Genomic DNA, 7,432 nt, shown 5'->3' on the forward strand with positions numbered 1-7,432 from the left:
TCGTGCTAGGACCGTAGGGTAAAGATTCTGGATTGTTCATTCCTCCTCCATTTGTATTGCATTGCATCACCGGATGTACCTGCGTAGAAACATATAAACCATCAATTTTCTTATTTAAAAGTTCTACCTGATTCGATAACATGGTGACTGCATCTAAGTTAAAAACACCAGCTACTTTCATCTGCTTCGTCCTCATGACTTACCACTGATAATTATTCAGTGACATTTCTTCTATAAACTCGCTAGCCGCTTCGGGTGTTTTATTATTTAGAGTTCTACTGGCAGCTGCATCGATCAATTGCCTTGTTGAGAGATTCAAACTGTTGTAGAAGGTTTGAACCTGTAGCCATAGAAGTAACCCATAGTGAGGGCACCGTCTCAATAAGTCCTTATACATCTCTCATGCATCATATAAAGTCTCTAAATCGATCTGAACGAAGGAAGAGATATCATTCCTCAACTTGGTTGTCTTAGCCGGTGGGAAGTACTTTAGTAAGAATTTCTCGGTCATTTGATCCCATGTAGTGATAGAACCTCGTGGTAAAGAATTCAACCACTGTTTAGCTTTGTTCCTCAATGAGAAAGGGAATAACCGTAGGTGAATGGTGTCGTCAGAAACGTCATTTATCTTGAAAGTATCACAGACTTCCAGAAAACTATCCAAATGAGTATTTGGATCTTCATCTTGTAAACTATTGAACTAAACAAATTGTTGTACCATCTGAATAGTGTTCGACTTCAGTTCGAAATTATTAGTAGCAATGGCAGGTCTCACAACACTCGATTCATCCCCAGTTAGAGTGGGCTTGGCATAATTGTACATAGTACGAGGAACAAGATTTGGATTTCCAGAATTTGCATCAACTGTAGGAGGTAGCTGATTATTCTGATTATCACCCATCTCCTCAGTAATAATAATTTCCTCTTGTTCGTCTACAATATTCTGTCGACTTTGCCTTGTTTCTCTATAGTTTCTGCGAGTTGTACTTTCAATTTCACTATAAAATAATAATGGTCCCGAGGGGTTTCTTCTTATCATAAACTAAAAGAACCTGCCAGAAGAAAATAAAAGAAAAACTTAGAATGTAAAAATTAAACTAAAAACAAAAATAAAAATAAAAATGGCTAAATTAATAAAAATAAAGTATTCCTAATATTTTAGTCTTCGGCAACAGCGCCAAAAACTTGATGGTCACTAAACTAACTATAAATACGACTAAGGCAAGCACACCTATCGAACAATAGTATAGTTATGGTGAGTAGGGAATATCGTATCCACGAGGACTAAAAGTACTATTAATTACCGTTTTTCTATTATTTGGCTGACAAATTGGAGTGATTGTTTTTAATCTAAATTTACTAATCTAATTTATCTAGTAACGTAACAGAGAATGAAATAGGAAAATAATCAAAGATAACCAATGAGATAGACATTAATACCCAGGAAAGAATCCACCTAGACTTCACCTATTATGATAATATCTCTTTCGAGAGTAAGAACAACTGACTCTAGGTTGATTAATTGAAATCTCTTTCTAATTAAAACTCCTATCGTCGCATTAACTCAATGTATGGATTCCCTTATTAGATTGACTCTAATCTGATAGATTTATGTCATCCAATTTCTAGGATTGCATGCAACTCCACTCAATTATACTAGATCTACTCTTAAACAGGGACTTTTGCTCCACTGAAACAAGCACATTAAACATGAATTAATATCCCAAAAATATTAAAACACGAAATAAGCATACATAATTGAGAACAAGAATCAAGTATTTATCGTGTAAAAACATAAATTAAATAATAAGATTCATCATAGGTTTCATCCTCCCTAGATATCTGAGAAATTTAGTTCATAATCTTGAATAGAAACATCTTAAAGTTAGGATAACCACAAGACAAAGAAACTCAATAAAACTTCGAACGAAATTAAATGGAGATCTTCAATCTTGAGGGAGATCTGCTTTCGATTATTTTCGAGTATTTATAGACTTTAAAATGCTCAAAAAGCCTAAAAATTGGGTTTTTCCGCATATTTGGGAAGCAGGGTGCGATATTGACACGGACTGGCACACGGGCATGTGACCAGCCCTTGTGGAAATGCCCGGGCCGTGTGGATACTGAAAACAGCTGTGTTTGTCCGATTTTGGCTCATTTTTCACTCCTTTCGCTCCTAAATGCTCTCCTAAGCATAGAAACATGAATTTAAAAGATTAGGAGCATCAAGTTCACTAATTTGTACAATTAATCATCCAAAAACTCATTAAGAATGAGATTAAAATATGTTACTATAATAGCTTATCAAAACTTATTGTAATTTTCCATTTATTCTAACTTGCATTCTCATTTCTAATTTTAGGCAGGCGATCCTTGTTTAGGGTGTATTTGATTGGGTAGAAAAGTGAAGAGATGAAAGGAGAGAGTGGAAAAGTGAAAAGAAAATAAATTTTGAGTATGCTTGGTATGAAAAAAAAGTGAAAGGAAATAAATAGGAGAGTTGATTATTTTCCATCCTAATGCATAAAAACTAATATTCCAAATTGGAATGATGAAAAGATAGAAGATGTGGGAGATATGTATGCTAGCTCAAAATTATGCAATTTTAAATTATTTTCTTTTCTTTTCTTTTCTTTCATTGTTCAACTCCGCCAAGCAATTGATGGAAAGAAAATTACTTTTTCTTTTCATTTTTTCATCTTTTCTACCAAACACACCTATAAAAAAAATTATATTTTCATCTTTTTTATTTTTTCTATCCTTTTAATCTTTCATTTTTCTAACTTTTTTGTTCACTCTAACAAACAAAGATTTAATGTTATGCTAATTAGGTCAAAGGAAAGGCATATGATATATGCCTTTTAAACCACAAAAGTGACACCAAAATCATGACTCAATATCAAAAATAAAATTTCTTTTTAGTACAAATAACAACCAATCAATGGCGATTACAATTCAAAGAAATTCCCAAGTAGCAGAAAGGGATAATGCATCCAAGTGTCCATGTAGCAGTGCCAGAGCTAAATCTGGGGATTCTTCAAATCTTTGTAAACTATGAAGGTCATGATTAACTAGTTTAGCCATATGGTCAGTAACTTTGTTGTGGTTTCTAGGAATATATCGAATTCACACACTCCATTTGCGTTTTAGGATCTGATCGATTAGTTGCAGCTTTGTCATTCTATTAACAACAATCCTTTCGGCCAGAATTGATTCATCTACCATCGCATTGTCACATTCCAGATCCAAATTTCTATAGCTAGCTTCCCATGCAGTTTGGAGTCCTTCCAAAATAGCTCTAACTTCAACTTTAAAAATTCTCTCCTTCCCAATTCTCATTGTGAAGCCATGTAACTAGTTTGCAGATGAGTCTCTAGAAACTCTTCCTACTGACGCACCATTAGTGTTATACGAAACAAACCCATCTATATTTAATTTGACCCAACCCTACTTCGAAGAATGGGTCATATGGTACACTTAGAGTGCACACCAAATTTTTTAACTTTTACCAAAACTTTTAATGCTTTTTATAAAAAATTATTATTATTAATATAAATTAAAAATTTTGGTAAAAGTTAATGTTTTAGAACCTCCTAAAATATAGTGGGGCTCCACTTAAATAGGGTAAACTATATAAGTAGTTATCTAATTATTAGTGTGTTTCTATTTTAGTCACTCAACTTCAAAGTTTTCAATTTAATCACTAATGTTATCGACATTTGATATTTTGTTCACTCTTCCGTTAAATCATTAATGGAATGCTTGCGTAGCTTTTTTATTAACATAATAATAACTTTAACCTCCAATTATATATTCTATCAATTTGATTCTAATTCTAAAAAATCAACAAATTTAGCTTTCAACTTTATGCATTTTATCAATTTAATATTGTTTCTAAAAGTTTAAAAGAAAAGAAAAATTGAAAAATAAAAAAATAAAAAATGATTTAAAAATTCATGCTTTTGATAAATACACATAAAAATTTAAAAATTTTACAAAATTAAATTCTAAAAAAATTTATTAATTTACCTAATCATCCTTTTTTATGGGAGAATGTTTGATGCACAATCAGTAAATAATAAGATGACACATTGTGATTAGTAGGGGTGAGCAAAACTCGATTCGATTCAAAAAAATTGAAAAAAAAACAAATTTTGAGTTAATCGAATCAAGTTATTCGAATTATTTGAGCCAACTCGAATAACTCGATTCAAGTTTCTAGTTTGAGTTGAGTTGAATTTCATAATTCGAATAACTTGAAAATTTCGAATAATGATTGGTGTAAATACCCTTTTGATCCCCTGTCAACTTGAAAATAAGCAAATTGGTCTCTCTTTCAACAAAAATTACAAAATAATTCAAAATATTTTTCAAAAATTGAAAATATTTATAAAATTTCAAAATTTATATTTTAAAAAATTATAAAATTCTAAAAATATAAAAAATTAAAAATATTCTAAAATAATAATTTTGAGACCTAATTAATGATTCAAATTTATCGACTCAAGTATTTTATTTTTTATTATTTTTATTTGAAAAATTTTCAAATCTATATGGTTTCAAATTTATGTGCTCTAATATAGAATTATTTATACTGTAATAATATTTTTATTTAACATATTTAATTTTTCAATTTAACTCGAACAATGTCACTCGATTCGACTCGAATCGATTCGAAAAAATTTCAAATTGAGTTAGGATGATAAAGTAGTTCTCGTGAACTCGATTAACTCAAAAATTTTCACTCAATTCGGTCGAATGCTCACCCCTAATTACTAGTGTAAAACAAAAAATATTGACGGATTTAAAAATAAATATTAATTATAATTATTAAACATAAATAAATAGAAAAACATTAATCTCAAAATCCAAAACCCAAAACTTAGAAAGGGAAACAAAATAAATTTAATTAATATTTAAATAAATTTATTTGTATATATTTTCAAGTCCTTCAATATTTTTTATTTTACAGTAATAATATATCATTTTAGAGCTCGATTGACATGGACATGGGTTCGAGTAAGTTGAAGCGTATTATTCTCCTATTTATAGGTAGTCTACGCATGGTGTAAAAAAAGTAAATATGATCAGAATTTATAATGAGATTGAAAAAAATGTCACTCTATTATTAATTGATAGTGTATAAGACCAGTACGCCCAAGATGCGTCAAATAGTAATTTTTTATGATTATTTTAAGAAAGAACTGTGGGGAAATAAGTAATTTTCATCATTACCTTCCATTGCTTCTGCAAAAAGATGAATCCCTTGGCTGACCCCCTTTCAACACCATAATCGAAACATAAAACTACCACCACCATCTTCACCCATCAAAATTACCAGTTATAGATCCAAATTTGGGCAAATACCAAGCAAAAGAGGAACTTATTCCAATTGTAATCAATGCCAACATTCCATAAACATATGATACACCAAATGTTCCTAAGCGGAACCCCCTGCCAAAGAAAATAGACATGGGAAGAAACCATTAATGTAAAAAGTTGAAAGATCCTTAAATCAATCCAATCAGATCAGAGTAATTGCTGAAAGGAGTGACATTCAAAAACATATGGTTTCATTGTTATTGCTCTCATTATGGCTGGAATTTGGGACTTTCCCTCTTCCCATATTCTTTTTCGCTTTTATTCAAACACAATAAAAAATGAAAAAAAAGTTGCTAAACAAAATATCTTTTTCTTTTTTTCTACTGAGAGAAACCCTTTAATGTTCATGTAGCAGTTAAAGTTAAGATTTTGAATTTTTGTTTTCCTCTTCTCTGGAGAAATAGATAAAAAGAGAGAAATGGAAAAATATGGAAAAGAAATGTTGGCTGATAATTATGATTCTCAACAATTTAGACTCCCTTTAGTTTTTGAAATATGTCCATTTTTTATTTCAGAAATAATTTTTAAATTTTATTTTTTGAAAATTTAAAAACAGGTTTGATGTAGATCTATCCATGAGTCGGGTCGAATGGCCTGCTTAAAAAGTGGAAGTGTTTTAGCAAAAATATTGGTCCGAAAAAGGGCTTGGGCAAAAAAGAAGGCCCGTTTAAAAAATAAGTTGGGCCTCAAGTAAGGTTTTTTTAGCTTTGGGCTTGGCCCGAATTTGCAAGAAGAATTTTTTTCTTGTTGTTTTGCTGCGATTTTCTCATTGTTTTGTTCTTATTTCACAATTATGTTACTACTATTTTGTTGTTATTATTTGGATATTATATAATTCTTGTTTTATTGTTAATTTTGCTACTATTTTAGACGCATTTGCTTATTAAGTTGCACCTATCTTAGTATTATTTAAGTATAACTTTTTTAATTTATTTTCAATTTGTTGGGAAATATTTATTTTAACATTTTTAGTGTTTTTGATGTATTATTTTCTTATTTTTTATATAAAAAATTTAATACAAGTGAGTCGGGCTGGGCCTGAGTTTTAACATTTTGATCTAATCCGAGCTTGGACAAAATTTTAAGCCTATTTTTCAAGTTGGGCTCGGACATATCAAATGAGCCTAAAATTTTATCAGGGCCCGGCTCATGGACACCTATAATTTGATGAATAAGAATAAGAATTTGTTTTCAATAATAAAAACATTTATATGAATTCAAATCAATGTGGCATAATTGATATTTGAAAATTTAATGAAAAATATTTTACTGAGTTTTACAAAACATTTTAAAAACTATTTTTTTATCATTTTAGTTTTACAAAACATTTTAGTAAAATAATGAAAATAACTTTATATTATTTTAACTTTTCACATATTTTTATTTTTCAAAAATCATTTTAGCTAAACAAGTTTTTTTTCATATTTTTATTTTCCAAGAAAATGAAATCACCTTTGTCTTCTAAAATCAAACTTTTGTTTGAGAAAGTATTTTCTATCCTCCAGAACTCAAAAATGGAAGAAGTGGATGAGAAAGTGAGAGAGAAAATTAGTGCTTGGGGAAGGGAAAGTTGAAAATTACAAAATTCAATTACATGAATTCTTATAAATTTTAAACTTTAGCTTTTTTAATTTTAATTTATATTTTTTAATTTTTTATCAAATTATGAATTTTTAAATAAAATTTACTTTTTTTTATCTATTTTTAAAAAATTTAGGATAAATATAAAATTAGTACTTAAACTTGTCCATTTCTCCTAAATTGGTACCCAAACTTTTTTTTTGTCAATTAAATCGGTACCTGAGTCTAACATTGTTAAATTGAGGACATGCGATACAATAAAATTGAGACACGTGACATAAATAACACCATGATGATGTCATAATCTAAAAAAATAAATAAAAAATTTTCTTTTGACTTTTCTTCGCCAATTTTTGTCATTTTTTTTGTTTTTTCCTTCGTTCTTCTTCTTCCTCCTTCAACCCAAGTTCTTTTTTTTTCTTCTTCTTTCTTCGTTAATTATGGAACCCTTTGTTCTTTTTTCTTCTTT

The 7,432-nt window shown here is 29.4% G+C and overlaps 1 non-coding gene across 1 annotated transcript; it reads left to right on the forward strand.

Annotated features, from left to right (window-relative positions):
• Positions 1-356: 356 nt before the first annotated feature.
• LOC128042083 (small nucleolar RNA R71) lies at positions 357-463 on the forward strand. Its single transcript, XR_008197291.1, has one exon. It is a non-coding gene; the product is annotated as a small nucleolar RNA R71 (small nucleolar RNA).
• Positions 464-7,432: the final 6,969 nt, after the last annotated feature.

Source organism: Gossypium raimondii, chromosome 6, assembly GCF_025698545.1.
Source record: "Gossypium raimondii isolate GPD5lz chromosome 6, ASM2569854v1, whole genome shotgun sequence".
NCBI classification, from domain to species: Eukaryota; Viridiplantae; Streptophyta; class Magnoliopsida; order Malvales; family Malvaceae; genus Gossypium; species Gossypium raimondii.